Here is a 21907-nt window from a genome sequence, read left to right on the forward strand (position 1 = left end):
GGCTGCAATCAGCAGCCGGGACCTCACCGGTAATGACACGCTGCAGCGATCACGCTGCCGCATGCCATTAACTCCTTAAACGCCGCGATTGCGGCGCGACCGCAGCGTTTAAGTATAAGTGACAGGGGGAGCCCCCTGTCACTTACCGATCGGGACCCCCGCAGTGTGACTGCGGGGGCTCTGATCGGTAAAACGGACTGCCGGAGGTCTCTCACCTGCCTCCGTGCAGTCCGATCGGCGATCTGCTGCACTAAGCCGGCACAGGCAGGCTCAATGAGCAGATCGCCGATAACACTGATCAATGCTATGCCTATGGCATAGCAATGGTCAGTGTAAAAATCCAAGTACTGGATGTAAAAGTCCCCCAAAGGGACTTCAAATGTGTAAAAAAAAAAAAGTTAAAAACACTAACACACTACCCCAAAACCCCTCCCCCAATAAAAGTTGAAATCACCCCCCTTTCCCATTATATAAATAAAACATATAAAAATAAATAAACAAATAAACATATGATATACCGTAGCGTGCGTAATTGTCAGATCTATTAAAATATAACAAGCGTCATTGCAAACGGTAAACGGCGTACACGGAAAGAGGGAAAAAAGTGCGCGGATTACCTATTTTATGTTACATTATATATAAAAAAAATTTATAAAAAGTGATCAAAACATCCGATCTTCACAAATATGGTAATAATAAAAACTAGAGATCATGGCGGAAAAAATGACACCACATACAGCCCCGTAGGTGAAAAAATAAAACCGTTATAAGCGTCACAATAGTCCCATTTTATTTATAATTAATTGCCAAAAAAAAGGATTTCATTTAAAAAAAATATATAACATTAGAGAATCTGTGTAAACCTGCATATGGTTGTGTTCGGGCTGACCTATAGAATAATTGCATCATGTCGCTTTTACCATATAGTGCATTACGTAGACACAGGAACCCCCCAAACGTTACCATATTGCATTCTTTTTTGCGATTTCACCAATTTATATCTTCATAAATAATATATTTGGAATTCCATAATACATGTTATGGTAAAATGAATGATGCCATTACACAGTACAACTATTCCTGTAACAAATAAGCCCTTACATGGCCTTGTAGATAAAAAACTGAGAGTGCTAGAGCTCTTAGAAGGGGAGAAGGGAAAAACGGAAACAATAAGATTAAAATTTGCGCGGTCCACTGGGTCATTTTGGGCCTGGTCCTCAAAGGGTTAAATGGTAATTTTCTAATAAGTAAACCATAGATTATTATTTTGCATGTTTTGCAAAACTCAGATATATTTGCTAATTTACCTTTCGTGTTGGTTTACACAGTTAATGTCGTTTCTTTAGCTGATGAATTCATATATCACTACTACTGTTCTATTGATTTTTTTTACTTCTTTTTTGCAAATTCTCTTCTAATATATACAGTATGTGAATATAAATTTGTACTGACATTTTTATGACATTTAAAGACATAATCACACAATGTAGAATAAGATTATTTAATTACATGAAGAAAAATGCCAAAGGGAAAAAGCTGAACAAAATAAACAACAGATTGTGATAAATGCGTTTAAAGTAGGTGAGAAAATAAAAATTCGAAGTAGTATAAATTGCCAGGGGCTGACATTTGCAATGTGTTTTTGAACATATTTGCTTGCTGACAAGAAAGACTAGATAGTTCATTTAATAGTTTTTATAAAGAAACAACTTTTTTTTATTAAACTAAATTACATCTTTATTGTGACCTTTTCTCTACATTATTGACACAATAACAACTATTCATGATGTTACATCGGGTTATGAACATAAAATAGCACTATTTGAATATAATTATTAGGAGTTGATTTAGAAAGTACTTTGACACTTTAAGTTTTCTTATATTTTATGTTACAGCTTTATTTTCAATTGGATAACAAATGGAGGTGAGCAAGCTTAGCTGTGGATTATGAAATCCGAAAAAGATTCCCTCAGTATCGACATTGCATATACAGTACCAAGGATATGCCATTAGTTTCTGATTAGTAGGTGGGTAACTGATATGACCTTCTACTGGTCATTAGAATTAAGTGGTAGCAGGATTACTAAAATTGGGTCTGCTTTGCTTTATTTGAAGATTGCAGTGTTTATGATCTCTAAATAAGAGTTCTCCAGAGCCAAAAGGAGCCAAATTGGTACAGTATAAGGCTATGTTCACACAACATATTTTTGTTTTAATCACAGTCGTTATTGCACATTGCAACAACAGCCATGATTAATACTAAAAAATACATTGCATTGAAAATAAATGGGAAATAGTATACACTCTGGCTGGGATCACTAGTGGTCACAGTAAAAACTGACATGTTGTTTTGTGAGGCTGCTATTCATTGATTTTTTCTTTGTACTAGTCTGATCTTTGATTACATTACTTGCTGTGTGCGTACAACAAAGGGTCATTTAAGAAAAATACAAGATAAAATACACAGACATAGACCAGAATATAGGCCAGTCCATCCAACAAGGGATCCCCAAAGAATGACAATTTCCTATCAGCCATTTCTGTCTTAAAAGGACTGTGAGAGACCCTCTCCCCACCCTTCTTTCTCTGATGTCAGAGGAAGCCAGGGAATATGGTAATGGTTATGACACCCATGGTAGTCTACCACTTGCCTCAGGATGTTTATATTCCAATATTTCTGCAGGTGTTTATCCTAGCAACGTCTGAGTTATACCATTCCCTCTGTCATCACCTCCCGCACACGTACATACCAAACATGGCGATGGTCGGCACAATACAGTGGGAGTTAACCAAATGCTTCCTGTTCCCATGGGATACTGTAGGTTTGTATCAGTGTCATGTGTACCTCTGCAGAAGCGTACCTCTAGAATATGTGTGAATTCTATATCTGTGGAGGGGTAAGATGCCAGAATGGTGTTCTATGGGTGACCTCCGGTGTCCCTTACCTAACCTCTCAGGCTCTCTGGTTTGTGACAGACAAGGATGTGGATTGTTTATGTACACAAGTTTTATGGGTCCTGGTGTTTATGACCCACTTAGTTCCTGGTCTCAGGTCTGGACACTGAATAATCATCACATTAGGAATTAGGAACGCTAGAAGGGCTGGATGAGTGACCTCTGTTCATAATGTTGAGCTCACATGGGATATTGATCACCACAGATGGGTTCTGTACATATGCATTAATGTTATTTTGTTCTAAGAACTTGTCTAAGCCTGTTTTGAAGCCCTCCACTGTTTTTGCTGTGACCAGATCCCGGGGTAGACTGCTCCAAAGACTAACCCTTCTCATTGTAATGAAGGCTTGTCCCCTCTGGAGATTGAACCTTTTCTATCCAGGCGGAGGCAGTGCTCCTTGTCTTTTGAAGGGTTTTTTTTTTTAAAAGGTTTTATTTTTGCAATTTTAATGAATACCAAGCACATAACAAAGTACACTTCAGACATCCATCTAGAGGCTGCCCATAGACCTGGGGTCACACATATTACACGTGGGCATTACAGCTTTGCACAGAGGGTATGCACCAGATTGAAAGAGAAAACATGACCTGTTAGCCGACAGTCTGCATATATAACAGGATAGTCAAGTCCAGGACTAAACTCTGTTCTTCGTAGTAGCCCAATCAACTGAGTTTAGCAGAACTGGTGCGACCCAATCCTAAGCCTCACTACAAATAGAGCAATCACACCCATAAACACATTCATTCGTCATCCATACACTGCAACCTTCCCGTCCCCCCATCCCAACCCCACGGGGGTACCGGTCTCCTCCAATTAAACCTGCACCGGTGAAGCAGTATCAGGTACCGCCAACCACTGCATCCAGATCTTATCGAATTTTTTAGGGCAGTTCCTCTTTTGATACAGCACCCTATATAAGGGAACATAGGAATTCACTAGTGTTTTCCATTGCGAGAGCGACGGGGTTTCAGGAGACTTCCATGCCATAACCACCACCTTCCTGGCACAAAATAACAAAATCCGGAAAAAGAGACGCCGGTACGTTCCAAAAACCACGGTATCTATAACACCCAGTAAACATACCTGGGGAGACAGAATCCTAGGAAACTCAAAATGCTGATTCAAAAACAATAGTACCGAAGACCAGAAAGGTAGCACCCTAGGGCACGAAAATACTGAATGTAAGAAAGTTCCCGTGTCGCTCCGGCAACGAAAACAATTGTCATCAGATGCCATTCCCAACAGTTTCAAGCGGGCCGGGGTGAAATAGACCCGATGCAAAAATCTAAACTGTATCAGAATGTCACGGGCACTCACAACAGAGGACAGGAAGTAATCCGTAACATCTTCCCAGTCATCAGCCGTGAGTTCAGGGATATCCACTAGCCATTTAGTATACGCTTTATCATATGGTTTCTGGCTCACAGACTGAAGAAGGGTGTAAATATTAGTCAGGGGTTTGTCCAGATCTTCCGTTCGCAACAGGGTCTCCAGAGTAGACTCCGCAAGGGTGACAGCACCTGTCCCAAACTCAGCCCGCACCAACTGTCCCAACTGCAGGTACCTAAATGGATGGATTGGAGGGCAGTCCAGCGAGGTCTGCAGATCCCGAGCCGACAGGAGCCCAGATGACCCAGAGAATAGTTGTCCCAAATATTTTAATCCCCTATCCATCCAATATCTCATCGCTGGATGTCCGGCAAAGCGAGGCAGATGGGGATTCAGCCACAGAGGAGTTTTGTGTGACAGCCAAACAGTAACATCAGTCAATTTCCTCTGGGACTGAGCCCACGCCACCACCACCGCCCTTACCGGAAGTAGGGGGGCATCACCCGGCTTTTTATATCTGTACAGCGAATTCGCTAGCCCTTCATATGAACCCGCTAGAGCCCCATACAATGACGTGGCTGCATTGCTGTAGTCCAAGTCCAGCCACCAATGGGCATAAACCAACTGGGAGGCGAGATAGTACGCGTAAAAATTAGGAGCAGCCAATCCACCGCACTCCTTGGGCGCCTGCAGGGTAAGGAGGCTGAAGCGGGGGGACTGTCCCTGCCAGTAGAAGGCCCGCAAGACACTATCCAGCTGTTTGAAATAAGAGAGCAACAGAGGGGTGGGGCAGTTATGAAACAGATAAATGAATTTAGGGAGGTAGATCATTTTAACAATATTGATCCGCCCGAGAAGCGAGAGGGGGAGAGGTGCCCACAGCTTAAGTTTAGTCTCGGTACGGGCTAGCAGGGGATCCAAGTTCAACTTTTTATAATCAGAGACGTCCTGGGAGACCACCACTCCCAAATACTTAAATTGTTGGACTACAGTAATGGGGACAGGGTGAGCCCGAGGTGACGGCACTGAACCTGGAAGGGGGAAGAGGAGTGATTTATCCCAGTTCACACACAACCCAGAGCACACCCCGAACTGCTGCAGTAGAGACAACAATGCAGTGAGGGACGGACCATCATCCGCCAGATAAAGGAGGACATCGTCCGCATACAAGGAGATTTTCTCCACTAAGGAGCCACGAGGGATACCCCTGATAGAGACTAGTTGTCTAACTGCCACAGCCAGGGGCTCTATGGCCAGTGCGAACAGGAATGGGGACAACGGGCAGCCCTGCCTTGTGCCTCTACGTAGGGGGAAGGGGGCAGAGACCTCTAAATTCGTCCTAACGCGGGCTATAGGATCGGAATATAATAACTGGATAAAGGACAGGAAAACCGGGCCTACATTGCACCTTCTCAACACCTCCCAGAGATAAGGCCATTCAACCGAATCGAATGCCTTTCTTGTGTCCAGTGAGAGGACGAACCCCGACTGACGCCCCAGTCTACATGCATCTATGTTAAGAAATAATCGTCTGACATTAATGTCCGTAGCCTTACCGGGCATAAAACCGGATTGGTCGGGGTGTATTAAGGAGGAGATGACTCCTCGCATCCTATTGGAGAGTATCTTGGCTAGGACCTTAATGTCAGTGTTGAGAAGAGATATGGGGCGGTACGAGTCAGGGAGTAAGGGATCTTTTCCCGGTTTGGGGAGTACTACAATTAGAGCTTCTCTCATACTGGCAGGGAGAGAACCCAGCTCCAACGCCTCAGTGAATAGTGAGAGGAGATGCGGGCTTAGAATTTCTATTTGGCTCTTGTACCAATCATTCACCAGTCCATCCAACCCTGGCGTCTTACCCGGGGGGAGGGAGGCGATAGCTGAGGCCACCTCCTCCAGAGAGATGGGGGCCTCCAAAGCGGCCGCCTGCTCCATCGATAGCCTCCACAGGGGGAGAGAGTCTAAGAAGGTCTTAACATGCTCCCCATCAGAATGGAGACGAGTCTCATATAAGTCAGTATAGTAATCTCTAAAAATAGTATTAACCGCAGCTGGATGAGAGACTATGGAACCAGCTCCCGTGGAGATACAGGGCACAGACGCGCATGGACTCTCAGCGTGGGCTAAATAAGCCAGGAGCTTACCGTTCTTGTCCCCAAAGGCAAACACAGAGGCCTGAGTGGACAATAAACGACGCTTGGTTTTGTCAGTTTGCAAAAGAACATGCTCCCTCTGTAGTTGGAGCCACGCGCGTCTGTGAGACTCCGTCGGATCGGAGGTGAACCAAGTCTCGGCCTCCTCCAGTTTCCCCTCAAGTTTTACCTCCCGGGCACGTAGGCTTTTCCGGAAGGTAGCAATTCCCAATGTGAACGCCCCCCGGATCACTGCTTTATACGCATCCCATCTAACATGGGGGTTAGGGTGAGAGGAATTGATCTCCCAATAATTAGTATGGGCCCTCTGAACTGCGTCCGTCACCTCCGGAGTCTGCAGCCAGGCCGGATGGAGACGCCACAGTTTAGACTGAGGCGCAGGCCGAGTCCGGAGGACCACAACCATAGCTGAATGGTCAGAGATACCCCTCGGAGTGTACATAATATCAGAGACCAGCGGAAGAAGATCTGGAGACCCCATAGCCAAATCAATTCTAGACAGGGATTTGTGTGAAGCCGAGTAACAGGAGTAGACCTTAGCAGAAGGATTTTTCAACCTCCATATATCGTGTAGGCCGAATGAATCACACCAGGAAGTCAACGACCCACTAGCAGGATCACATCCAGACATACGATCCAGGGAGGGATTGGGCACTACATTAAAATCCCCGATCACTAGTGTGGGGGCTGGAGGGAATGTGGAGATTATAGAGGTGATAAATTCAAGGAGTGAGATCTGGAATGGGGGAGGGATATACACAGCCACCAATGTAAACGTAAACCCAGCCGCTGTCCCATGAAGTATCACATAGCGGCCATAATGGTCACATTCCACCCTATATGCGGTAAATGGGAGGGACTTGGCCACCAGGATCGAAACCCCACGGGAGTAATTAGAATAGGAGGCATGGTAGCCATGCGCTATCCATGCCCTCCTCAGGGCCAACACTTTCTGCCCAGTGAGATGGGTCTCCTGAAGACAAACCACATGGGGGGTGTACTTCTTCACAAAATCCATCACAGTGGCTCTTTTGAATTTGGAATTGAGGCCACGGACATTCCAGGCCAATACCTTAATGACCGCCATTAGGATACATGTCCGAAGAGGGGAGACAGCCCCACCAGCGCCACTCTAAAATACCTGGAGCCGGGAGGGGGAGCGGGAGGCCGCAGACCAAACACACACCAGTCACACACAGACAAGGACTTCCACCTATGCATGGAGAAAAAGGAAAGGGAAAACATAACAATTAATAGAGAAACACAAAACAATAACAGCAATCCTAACTATAGAATACTGCGAGATATCCTAAACCCTGTCTAACACTATCCCCAACTCGTGCAGACCTATACCCAACAACTCTAAAGTAGAGTGAGTCAGCTAACACAACCAGCTAACATGAAATGGAGATATTGAACTAAACATGTACTTATACCTAGCTCCTACAGCTCCTAACTATGAAGTCTAGCTTTACCCCTAGCTACACAGAAAGGCACATATCGTCGTAGCATTAGTTATGCCCCATGTAAAGGTCACGGGTTCGGAGGCCTTGGACTCCCGACTCCTCCCCCTCTCGCGGCCCGAGCCCAAGCAACAGCATCATCAGGGTTGTTGAAGAATCTGGTGGTCTGTCCATCAACCACCCTCAGTCTGGCCGGGAAAATCATTGCATACGAGAAACCTTTTTCTCGAAGGATCTTGCGGACTTCAGTGTAGTTTGCCCTTTGTTTCCGAACCGCTACTGAAAAATCAGGATAGAAGGAGACCTTCGTGTTGTTGTAGATAACCTCTCCCTTGAGCCTGACCGCCCTTAATATAGCATCTCTATCTCTGAAGTTGAGGAGCTTGGCCAACAGTGGTCTCGGAGGAGCCCCAGGCGGAGCCGGTCTTGAGGGGACCCGATGAGCCCTTTCAATGGCAAAATGGGGAGAAAAGGTCGATGGATCCAGTATATCTTTCAGCCAATTCTCCAGGAAGGCAACTGCGTCTGCTCCCTCAGAGCGCTCCGGAAGACCTACCAGCCTGATATTATTGCGACGCAGCCGATTTTCGAGGTCATCCGAGCGGTCAGCTGCAAGTGAGGCCAAACGTTGTAAGTCTGCTATTTGCGCCGGCATTGGGCGCAGCGTGTCCTCCAGGTCAGAGGTGCGCCTTTCGACCTCCGAAGTGCGCTCCCGAAGCTTCTGTAGATCATGTTTAATAATGGTAAAGTCCTGCTTTAGATCGTCAACTTTGGACGTCAGGGTAGATTGGCAGACAGTAATGGCTTGCAAGATTTCCGCAAATTTATGATCCATCTGAGAGGCCTCCTGAGTGGGGTCAGCCGGTGACATCTGAGGTGACGGGCTTGGAGATCCCTCAAACAGAGACAGTGGGGAGGATGGTGAGTTTTCCGGAGAGTGTGGCCTAGAAGATTGTCCAAGTCGCTGCGCTGTTCTGGCTCCGAATTGTGCTTTAGGTTTCGAGGAGCCTGCGGCCTCATCCTCAGCCGCACGCATGTTAATTTCGGGGTGCAGGGCAGCCACCGCAGCCGGCTCAGAACTATCCACGCTTTGTGTAGTCTTGCGCCTGCTACCTCTCTTCCCTCTCATCTGAAATGCACTGTCCAGTTAACCGAGGGAGCAGGAACACTGTTTCAGTCACTCACTATGGGCAGCGGACTACAGCAGCACAATATAGTATATAGCACTAGGCAATAGCTGGAGTCCCTAGGCACATATATAGCAGCGCGCAGGCAGGCACCAAGTCTCTCCCACTATAATGATGAGGCAGGGGTACGGGGGGGCCAAGTGGCTGCTAGGCTGGGCCAAGAACACACAGGACATAAGCACTCTGCGTGCGCACGTCAGCTGCACACTGAGGACAGCAGTCCCACTCACCACCGCTCTGACCCCCTCTGCTTCCTCTGCACGTGGTCTCAAGATGGCGGCCGTCACCCCGTACCGGGGAAGAAATCAGGCTCCAGCCGGCTCAACAGTGCCGCAGATCCCTCCGTCTGTGACTACCGCAGCCCCAGAGTGACGTCACAGACTGTCGGGCGCAGGATAATTGCGGAGGCTCGCGGCAGATGTCGGCGGCTCCGTCAGACCGGGAGGACCACCGCGGAGCAGAGCCAGGATCCGGGCACCACCGAGCCTACCTCCGGTCCCCTCCAACAGCAGGAAAACGGCCCAACAGGGACCCGAACAGCTGCCGTCAAGTCCGCCCAGTGCGCTCCAGCAGGGAAGATGGCGGCCGCAACCAAGGAGCAGGAAGGCCGCAGGGGCACAGGACCGAATGGAGCCGCTCAGACTGTCAGCAGGCACCCCAGATCCTTTCCGGTACGTTCAGGGGGCCTGGGGCAACTTCTGGGTGTCTTTCTGGGTGCCGGTAATCAGGATGGCAGTCAGGATGTTAGTCAGGGCCGCAGGAGCTCAGCGCCGCACGTCTTCTCAGCCCGCCATGCAAGCCCCTCCCTTTTGAAGGGGTTTTACCTGGAACATCTTTTTCCCATATTTCTTGTAGGGGCCATTTATATTTTTAAATAAATCAACCTTATCTCCCCTTAAACGTCTCTTCTCATGACTAAACAAATTTAACTCCCTTGATCTATCTTCGTAACTAAAATGCTCCATTCCCCTTATTAGTTTAGTTGCCTGTCCTTGTACCCTCTCCAGCTCTAGAACATCCTTTCTATGAATCGGTGCCCAAAACTGGACAGCATACTCCAGATGAGGCCACACCAAAGCTTTATAAAGAAGTAATATTATATCCCTGTCCCGAGAGTCCAGGCCTGTTATATACATGATAATATCCTGCTGCCCTTAGAAGCCGCTGACTGACATTGTGTGCTGTTCTGTAGTCTATTATCTACAAGTACACCCAGATCCTTCTATACCAGTGACTTCCCATAGGACATATGATGCATGTGGGTTATTAGTACCCAGGTGCATAACTTTTCATCTATCCACATTAAACCTCATTTGCCAAACGATCAATATGTCTAAGTCAGCTTGTAAGATATGCACATCCTCCATAGACTGTACTGTACTACAAAGCTTGGTGTCTGCAAATATAGAAACATTGCTGTTAATTCCATCCTGTATATAATTAATAAACAAGGTAAAAAGAAGGGAGCCCAGTACTGACTCTTATGGTAAACTACTTATAAATGGGGACCATTCAACAGATTGGTAGCACTGCATATTTTGGCTGAAGATGAGGACTATGATATAGCCCTTAGAGGAAACCTTTTATTTATTTAAAGCATTGACTATATGTTGTTGGACGTTAAGACTATATCAGTGCAGGTTGTTTTTAGCTATTAAATAAGGTTGAAATGGATGATGTCATGTTGACCCCAGGAACGAGGAACCAGTTTTTGGTCACCTGTTTGGATTTCACATATAAGTCATGTAAGTAACAGATTATGTTATGTCTGATAAAGGAGGTGGTAGACCATTGCCAGATCCACATTTGCTTTACAAAAACTGTCATTCTCAGACCGAGTACCTGGAATGTATCATCAGAAGGTGGGCGGCAGCAGACCCTCGATTTACACATAGAGCGCTCTTGAGAGTCGTACCTGAGCCTGTTTATGTGAAACATTTGTTACTTGTTCTATGTCTGTCATTCTTGTTGTGTTGTCATGATTTGTGCTAATTGTGAGCCACACTTTTCCTTCTTTTCCGCTGGATATTCCCCCCCCCCCTGCGGTTCTGCTGTAAGTTGGGCACAACCCATGGACATAATGTTACTTGGTGTTTTCTCTTGCTTTCCTTTTAAACAAATGTTTGTGCTATGTAGATAAGTGTTACTGTGTTCTAAATCAACAGAGCACAGTAGGGTTTATCATCAGTTATTGATTATGCCTATTGATACAGATATGCCTATTGATAAATGAAGTTTAGGAAATTGAGAAAAGATATTGGATGGCATGTGAGAATAATATTTTTGTCAGTGTTGACATGGTATTCTATTTTGGTATTCTATTTCTCCTTTCCATTTTGAATCATGTCTCTTATGTTGTTTTGCTGCAAGGATGGATTTACAGCATTGTTTGATACCATGGAGGATTATCAGGTGGGCCACTGGGATGGATTAATATTTTTTCATAGAGCTGGATTTAAAAACCTGTAACCAATTAAGCTACAATAGATTTAAAATGACTTAAAGGTTCACAAGCTAGTAGAAATATACATAATAAATAAATTATGTGAACCCTGGACAGTTTCTCACTGCATATTAATAAGTTTATAAACATGCATGTAGCTTTATTGGAGTTGCTTTATGTGCTGGGTTGTGATTTCTATGTAGGATGATATAAAATGTAGAGGTTATTAGAAACATTGCTTTTCTAGAAGAGTGTAAATGGAGTTTGGACCAATAGTATTAATACCACCTATAGATAGGCAACATAGGTACAGCAACCGGTGCCACTACCCTCACTCTTCACATTTAGCTATACACACTGCTGCTATAATGTGCCTGCGCTTACACTCCGCTATACACATTGCTGTATAGAAAGTTTTGAATCGTTTAAATGTTACGAGTACAATAAAAAAAGATAAAGGCTATTAATTGTGAGAAAATTACCTGTTCTTTAAATCGGGTTTTTGGCACAAGTGTAAATTTGTCTAGTCACCATCTATAGTTTTATTGATTTTTTCTCACTGGCTACTGATCTCTTTGTCATCATATGGGAGGATTATAGTGAAAAGAAAACACATCTATCTTAACCCCTTAAGGACAGAGCCTGAAATGGCCTTAATGACAGAGACAAATTTTATGAATATGACCAGTGTCACTTTATTCATTAATAACTTCGGGATGCTTTTACCTATCCGGCTGATTCTGAGATTGTTTTCTCGTGACATATTGTACTTTACATTTCTGGTAAATTGGAGTCGATAATCATAACAAATCTTTATGAAAAAAACCCAAATAATGTGAAAAAATGTGAAAAACTGCATTTTTCCAACTTTGAAACTTTTTTGCGTATACAGAAAGTGGTTATACCACATAAATTATATATTAAATAGCATTAGCAACATGTCTACTTTATGTTGGCGGCATTTATTAAACGATCTTTAATTTTTTTTAGACAATAGGAAGCTTAAAACATTAGCAGCAAATTTCCAAATTTTCAGTAAAATTTCAAAATCAGATATTTTTAGGGACCTGTTCAGGTTCAAAGTGTATTTGAGGGGCCTGTATGTTAGAAAGCCCCACAAAGCACCCCATTTCAGAAACTGCACCCCCCACACTCTGCAAAAGCATATCCAGAAAGTGTTTTAACCCTTTAGGGGAGTCACAGAAATAAAAGCTAAGTGTGTAAGAAATTTGAAAATTTTAATTTTCTGTGCAGAGATTTTATTGTAATCCAATATTTTTCATAATTATAAACCTATTACCAGAGAAATGCACCCTAATAATTATTGCCCCGTTTCTGCAGTTTACAGAAATACCCCATATGTGGCCCTATTGCGCTATTTGACGCAACCACAAGCCTCAGATACAAAGGAGCGCCTAGTGAATTTCAACGCCTCCGTTATATTTGGTCATTTCTGACTGTACCACTTCAGGTTGGCAGAGGCTCTGGGGTGCCAAAACCTAAAAAACACCCCTAAAGGGACACCATTTAGAAAACTAGACCCCTCAAGGAATGCAACAAGGGGTGCGGTGAGCATTTGGACCCCACAGGTGCTTCACAGATTTTCCGAACAATATGGCGTGAAAAAAGAAAAATTTATTTTTTACACTAAACCGTTGTTCTAGCCTTCAATTTTTCATTTTCTTAAAGGGATAAGAGGAAAAAAAAGACACAAAATGTGTAGCGCAGTTTCTCCCGAGTACGGAAATACCCCACATGTGGCGATAAAGTGCCAAGGGGGCGCAGGACGAGCCTCCAAAGGGAAGGAGCACCAATTGGCTTTTGGAAGCTGAATTTCACTGGAAAGGATTTCAAGGGCCATGTCGCATTTACAGAGCCCTCGTGCTGCCAAGACACTGGAAACCCCCCACAAGTGATTCCATTCTGGAAACTACACCCCTCAAGGAATCTAACAAGGGGTGCAGTGAGCATATGGACCCCACTGGTGACGGGCACAAATGTGGAACAATGTGACGTGAAAGGGAAAAATTTCATTTTTTCACTTTCATGGCACAAATGTGCCCGTCATCAAGGGGTTCATATCCTCACTGCACCCCTTGTTAGATTCCCTGAGGGGTGTAGTTTCCAGAATGGGGTCACTTGTGGGGGGTTTCCAGTGTTTTGGCAGCACGAGGGCTCTGTAAATGCGACATGGCGTTCATCATCCATTCTAGCCAAATCCAACCTCCAAAATCCAAATGGCGCTCCTTCCCTTCGGAGGCTTGCCCTGCGCCCACATGGCGCTTTATGTCCACATGTGGGGTATTTACGGACTCGGGGGAAATTGCTCTACACATATTGTGTGTTTTTTTCTCTTTTAACCCCTTGTGAAAATGATAAATTCAAGGCTAAACCAACATTATAGTGTAAAAAATGTAATATTTCATTTTCACGCCACATTGTTCCACATTTGTGTCCGTCACCAGTGGGGTCCATATGCTCACTACACCCCTTGTTACATTCCTTGAGGGGTGCAGTTTCCATAATGGGGTCACTTGTGGGGGGTTTCAACTGTCTTGGCAACACAGAGGCCTTTTGAATGCAACATGGCCCCTCAAAATCCATTCCATCCAAATCCAGCCTTCAAAAACGAAATGGCGCTCCTTCCCTTCGGAGGCTTGCCCTGCGCCCACATGGCGCTTTATGTCCACATGTGGGGTATTTACAGACTCGGGGGAAATTGCTCTACACATATTGTGTGTTTTTTTCTCTTTTAACCCCTTGTGAAAATGATAAATTCAAGGCTAAACCAACATTATAGTGTAAAAAATGTAATATTTCATTTTCACGCCACATTGTTCCACATTTGTGCCCGTCACCAGTGGGGTCCATATGCTCACTACACCCCTTGTTACATTCCTTGAGGGGTGTAGTTTCCATAATGGGGTCACTTGTGGGGGGGTTCAACTGTCTTGGCAACACAGAGGCCTTTTGAATGCAACATGGCCCCTTAAAATCCATTCCATCCAAATCCAGCCTTCAAAAACCAAATGGCGCTCCTTCCCTTCGGAGGCTTACCCTGCGCCCACATGGCGCTTTATGTCCACATGTGGGGTATTTCCGTACTCAGGGGAAATTGCTCTACACATTTAGTGTTTTTTTTTATCTTTTAGCCCCTTGTGAAAATGAAAAAATCATGACAAGATTAATGATTTAGAGTAAAAATTTTACAAAAATTACACTAAATGTTGGTCTAGCCTTGATTTTTTCCATTTCCACAAGGGGTTAAAAAAGAAAATTAACACAAAACGTGTAGGGTAGTTTCCCCTGAGTACGAAAATACCCCACATGTGGACATAATGTGCCATATGGGCACAGGGCAAGCCACCAAAGGGACAGAGCGCCATTTAGAGGCTGGAATGGAGGATGGAGGCCATGTCGCAATTACAAAGCTCCTGTGCTGCCAGGTCAGTAGAAACCCCCGACAAGTGACCCCATTCTGGAAACTACACCCCATAAGGAATCTAACAAGGGGTGCAGTGAGCATATGGACCCCACTGGTGACAGGCACTTACGTAAAACATGTGCCGAGAAAATAAAAAATACCATTTTTTTTCATTTTCACGTCCCAAATGTGGCCGTCACCAGGGGGCCATATCCCCGCTGACCCCCTTGTTAGATTCCTTATGGGGTGTAGTTTCCAGAATGGGGTCACTTGTGGGGGGTTTCTACTGTCCTGGCCGCACAGAGGCTTTGTAATTGCATCATGGCATCCTCTAATGGGAATGGCGGCCATACCTATTTAGCTGGGGAAAAGGGACAATTCTAATTTATTTGGGGGTATTAGGCAAATTATTAGTTTATAAGGTTGGAAATGACAGGTGTCCATCAAATTCAACCTGTGTTGATCCAGAGGAAGGCAAAAACCCTCGTAAGGCAGACGACAGTAGCCTCATCACAGGGGAAAAATTCCTCCCCGACTCCATAATGGCGATCAGAATAATCCCTGGACCAACGTGACCCCTGAAATAGGAATAAGGGACAGAATTTAGATAATGTAGAACTCCAGTGACGTGTGGTGCGCCTTGGAGCGATCCGGTATGCAGAGGCCGGGGGATCAGGACAGGTGTCACACTGGTAAATGTTGTCCTTCCTGATCCCCCTGTTACCCCACACTCTGCACTTCTTCTGGGGTCTCCCTTTCTCCAGTGTGGGGGACGTCACCTGGAAAATGTTGTCCTGGTGCGATACGGGGTCCCACATATCCAGAAGCGCTGGGTCCGCTCCATGGCTGCTAAATATTAGGTCGCTATTACTACTTCTGATATGTTCGGATCGTGCCGCAAGCTACAGGGCAGCGAGGGACCAGAAGAGGGGGTGCTGGTATAAAAGTTATCCCCGTACAGGTGGTGACCTTTATCCAGCAGTGGGAAGATCAGTTCCTGGACGATCTTTCCACTTGTTCCGAGGATGGGGGGGGGGGAGGGGGGCATCTGGGGGCATCTGGGGCTGGATTCGGGTGTCCCTTCATACACTCTAAGGGTATGTGCACACTGCGGAATCGCGACAGATAACCCTTCGTGCATTCCACAGTTGGCACCTGCCGGCGGAGTGATGCAGGCGCGCGTCTCCGTCCGTGTCATAGACTCCATTCTATGCACGGGCGGATTCCGCTCTCCGTCCAACGTGTTCATTCTTTGGACGGACGACGGAATCCGCCCATGCATAACATGGAGTCTTTGACACGGGTGGAGACGCGCGCCCGCATCAGTCCGCCGGCGGGTGCCAGCTGCGGAATGCACAAAGGGTTATCCTTCGCCATTCCGCAGTGTGCACGTACCCCAAATCTGTAAGTGTACCCTGAGGTACTCTCACAGAGTTAGTAGAATTTCACTCCATACCGCCATCTCTTATTGGGACGGTACTGGCGGAAAAGACGTGTCTGGGGGGCAGCGTACGCTACGCTACCCCCAGACACGTCACTGGATGATGAGGATGAATGGAGGAAAGAAGGATCCCCCCATTCATCCTCACTGGCTGTTTCGGTGTCAGAGGCAACAATAGCGTATGCGTCCGATACCGAAAACACCCTGGGGGCCATCTTTATATGGGGACTAGTATATGGGGTATGTAGTGGTGTAGTGTCAAACTTTATTCAATGTAATGTAGTGTTTTTTACGTGTTTTTTTTACAGTAAGTATAAAAAAAAACCTACGCCAACAAAGGCGTTGCTGATAAATGCCGCACTTATGCGCGACACTTATAAGCAGACCGTGGCAGTAGAATACAGAAAAAAAACACCCTACGCCAAAAAGGAGGAGTTGCTGATTAGCAGCGCACTTTCGTGCGATGCTGATCAACACTCAGCGGCGATAGGGTGCGGAAAATAGAAAAAAAATAATTTGGAAAAAAAAAAAAAAACTTTTTCTATATTCTGAATATCCCTGTAGCTGCTGATAAGTGTATTACACATATCAGCCGCTAGGGGGCAGCAGAGCGCAAAATCCGGAAATTGACGAGGCTGGAGCCGAAAATAGCCGAGAGAAGACGACGGGGACCGCCGGAAAGACCCGAAGACCGAACGTAATGACGGAGGACGCCGCGAACCCGGAAGACGCCGATCAGGAGCCCGGGACAGGTGAGTAATGTACAAATACCTGCTCAGGACCCCTCCGCTACCTAGCTGAGGGGTCCAGGGCAGGTATTTATTATTTTGTGGGACTCTGATCGCCGTGCCACCGGCCCGATCGCCGTGAACGGCCGGCCGGCCGTTCACGGCGATCGGGCCGGTGGCACGGCGATCAACATTACTTTTTACAGTAATGGCGGTCGGTGCCGTCCTCGGACAGCACCGACCGCCATTTTTTTCCGGGTCATCGGGTCACCGATGACCCGGAAAGGTTCCGATCGCCACTATTGGCTGATCTGAATTGATTAGCCAATAGCGGCGATCGTAAGCACGGGGGGTGTTAACCACCCCCCGTGCCGTGAAGCTATGATGGCCTGCTATGATTTATAGCAGGCCATCTTCCCCGACCGCTGTGTGTGAACACGCAGCGATCGGGGAAACATCGGGCGTAAATTTACGCCCTGATGCGCTAAGTACCAGGGCGCGAGGGCGTAAGTTTACGCCCGATGTCGTTAAGGGGTTAAAGCTTTAGGTAGGTGACAGATCACATCAATGACATAAGGTCATAGAGAAAGCATAGCTCTTTATCCTTCCTCCATTTTTGCTGTTCAAAGCTCACAGCAGCAGCTATGAAAATTGGTTGCTCTATAGTAATATTAAAGCATACCTGTCACAATTTAAAAAAAAAAAAACAAGGGATGTAGTTTTTCAATATGCTCACTTTATTTTCTATGTTTAAATCAACATTTTCTATGTTTAAATCAATATTTTACATATGGCCTTTGATCTTTTCTCTGTTCAAAAAATAGACCAAACACAGGTCTCCTGATAATCATGCCGGTTGTATATCAACTGATGGCAATTCTTAGGCTTATTATAATATTAACTTTTGCTAAATAAATTTTTAACTATACATGTTTACCGGGAGACAATGTTCTTTGTTATGCAACAATTAAGTCAGTATAATGTCACTGTGTCAATGTGTGGTAACAGAGGTTTTGGTGCTGTGTGATAGGAGAACTGATCATATCATGTGAGCACAACGAGGATTTCTTTGCTATTGAATGTGGACATGCAGCAGCTGAACACGTGCACAGTGAATACATTTACATAGACACATAACATAATTAAATAGTTAGAAACATAGAAACATAGAAGATTGTCGGCAGAAAAAGACCACTGGGTCCATCTAGTCTGCCCTTTTAGTATTTTCTTTCTTATTATCTTAGGATAGATATATGTCTATCCCAGGTGTGTTTAAATTCTGTTATTGTAGATTTACCAACCACCTCTGCTGAAAGTTTGTTCCAGGTATCTACTACTCCTGAGGAACGCCCCCTGAGGAAGCGCCAAACGTGAAACGTACGTTGGGGAGACGCTGACATGGGTGAGTGGTGATTTGATTACGGGCTCACAGGGTTTATGGTTCTCTTGGGTGGAAGTTAGGAGATAGTCCCCATTGTGGGAAGCTTGTACTTGGTCTTATCCCATCCCCCTGTGTATAACCTATGTTTACACTGCACTGAGCACTTTCGGAGCAGTTGCCTGTTTGAGCCTATGCTACCCATCTCACTGTGTCAGTTTATCTGGATTGCCATAAAACACCATGTAATGTAGTTTTTTATTTTTTTTATCATGAGCAGTGTTATTGATTAATAAAGATTTCTTGTCATTATATTTGGTCCCTTTTTTGTATATAATCTACTACTCTTTCAGTAAAATAATATTTTCTCACATTGCTTCTGATCTTTCCCCCAACTAACCTCTCACTGTGTCCTCTTGTTCTTGAGCTCAGTTTTTTACTAAAAACACTTCCCTCCTGAACCTTATTTAGTCCTTTAACATACTTAAAGGTTTCAATCATGTCCCCCTTTCCCTTCTTTCCTCCAGACTATACAGATTCAGATCCTTAAGTCTTTCCTGATATGGTTTATGCCTTACACCCTCCACCATTTTTGTAGCTCATCTTTGGACCCGTTCAATTTTATCAATGTCCTTTTTTAGATGAGGTCTCCAGAACTGGACACAGTATTCCAGATGTGGCCTCACCAGAGCTCTATACAGCGGGATCACAATCTCTCTCTTCCTACTGGTTATACCTCCAGGAATATCAACCCTATTGCAAACTTTTGTGTTGTCAGCAAACAGACAAACTTTACCTACCAACCCTTCTCCAGGTCACTTACAAACATATTAAAAAGAATAGGACCCAGAACAGACCCTTGTGGCACACCACTTGTAACCAGTCTCTGCTCGGAATATACACCATTAACAACAACCCTCTGATATCTATCCTTCAGCCAACCACAAATCCACTGAACTATCCAGGGATTAAGTCCAATTTTCTCCAACTTCTCTATCAGCTCTTTATGGGGAACTGTATCAAAAGCTTTGCTGAAGTCCAGATAGGCGATATCCACAGCACCACCTTCATCCAGTACTTTTGTGGCATAATCAAAGAAATCAATGAGATTAGTCTGACATGATCGGCCTGCAGTAAAGCCATTCTGGTTTGGATCCATCAAATTGTTGATTCTTAGGTGATCCATTATCTTCTTTTTTAGAAGAGTTTCCATCATTTTTACTACTACAGATGTCAGGCTCACTGGCCTGTAGTTACTGGGCTCTTCTCTATTCCCCTTCTTGTGGATTGGTATAACATTGGCTGTTCTCCAATCATCGGGGACATCTCCTGTTAGCAGGGATTGGTTATACAGATCTGTCAGGGGGGCAGCAATCACAGATCTGAGTTCTTTAAGAACCCTGGGATGGATCCTATCTGGACCCATCGCCTTATTCAGCTTTAAACGGGCAAGTTCCTCTGCAACTTCAGTCTGAAAATACTGGAGCTGAACCCATATAGCTGGAGGCAATGCTGTGTCCAACCATCCTGTGATTGTGAAGGCCGCCTTCTGAAAACACTGAGCAGAAGTAACTATTCAAATAGTCAGCGACCGCCTTATCTCCATCAATAAACGTATTTTCCCCATTACTTATTTTTTAGTAATGCTGCAGCCATTCTTCTTTTTCTTCCTGTCATTATATCTGAAGAAGGTTTTATTCCCCTCCTTAACAGATTTTGCCATTTCTTCTTCTTTTGAGGCTTTAGCAGCATTTATAATCTGCTTTGCCTCCTTCTGTATACTTTTATACGTCTCTCTGTCAGCTTCATTCCCAGTCTCCTTATACTTCCTATACGCTGCATTTTTTCCATTTACAATGGCCTTAACCTCTCTGGTAAACCATAATGGATTCTTCTTACTTTTACTTTTGCTAACGTCTCGTACATGTAGTCTAGTTGCCTTTAATATGGCATTTTTTTAAATTCTGCCCACTGAGTGCTCGCTCCCGATGTTTTATCCCACCCTCTTAATTCTTTATCTAAATACTCCCCCATTTTATTAAAATCTGTCTTCCTAAAATCCATTACTCTTGTTGTATTATGGGATTGGGCGCAGTCAGTTTGTATGTCGAACCATAAACACTGGTAGTCACTGGAACCTAAATTTTCTTCCACTCTAACTTCAGACACCTGATCCTCATTAATAAATACTAAATCTAGAATGTTTTCTCCTCTGGTTGGTGACTTCACTAGCTGTTTTAGAGATGCCCCTGCAAGGGCATCCATTACATTCTTGCTTTTACATGTAAGTGCAGATCCACATCTGGCATGTTGAAGTCACCCATAACTACAATGTCCCCCTTTAATGACATTTTAGTAATTTCATCCATCAGCATGTTATCATAGTCCTCACTTTGCCCCGGAGGCCTATAGATAACACCTATCCTAATAACATTCTATCCTAATCCTATCCTCTTTGGACTGCATACAAACCCAGAGAGTCTCCAGCTCTTTATATGTATTTTGGATGACTGTCGATTTAAGACTATCCCTGACATAAATGGCTACCCCGCCTCCCCTTCTCTCTGCTCTGTCTTTCCTGTACAAAATATATCCCGGTATAACTATATCCCAATCATTAGACTCTTTGAACCAGGTCTCGGTTACAGCAACAAGGTCCAAATCATCTCTAGACATAATGGCCGTCAGCTCACAGATCTTGTTTCCTAAGCTGCGAGCATTCATACACATTGCCCGAAGATTACTAAGCTTCATAATACCTTTATTCCCAACTTCATCTACCGCACCAACAGCATCTTCCTTACCACCAATAACCGCACCAACCATTGCATCTACAGCACCAACAACTGCATCAACAGCACCAACCACTGTGTCTACAGCACCAACCCCTGTGTCTACAGCACCAACCACTGCGCTTTCACCAATCTGGATACACTTATTTGTCTTTACTGGTCGGGGACAGAAATCCTCCTCCTCTATTATACTTCTGTCCCCTTCATCTAGTTTAAATGCCTGTCCAAAAACAATCTGAATTCATCACCAAGTACCTGTGTACCTATGTGTGATGGGTGCAAACCATCCCTCTTGAACATCTCCTTTTTGCACCACTTTCAAAAGCTATGACTAACAAACCCAAAACCTTCTGCCTTACACCACTGCCTTAACCATGCATTAAACTCTGAGATACGACATGCCTTGTTGTTCTGATTACAGACTGGCAAAACCTCTGAAAATGTCACAGAATCTGTTATCTTGCCCAGCTCCAGACTAAAAGTTTGAAATTCCTTTTTAACCAAATCCACATCTCCTTGGGACAAGTCATTGGTTCCAAGATGAACCACCAGATCAACCTTGCTATCTATACTAGCAGCCTTCACAATGATCACAATCCGTCTCCTATCCCTC

This window comes from Dendropsophus ebraccatus, chromosome 3, assembly GCF_027789765.1.
Source record: "Dendropsophus ebraccatus isolate aDenEbr1 chromosome 3, aDenEbr1.pat, whole genome shotgun sequence".
Lineage (NCBI taxonomy): Eukaryota > Metazoa > Chordata > Amphibia > Anura > Hylidae > Dendropsophus > Dendropsophus ebraccatus.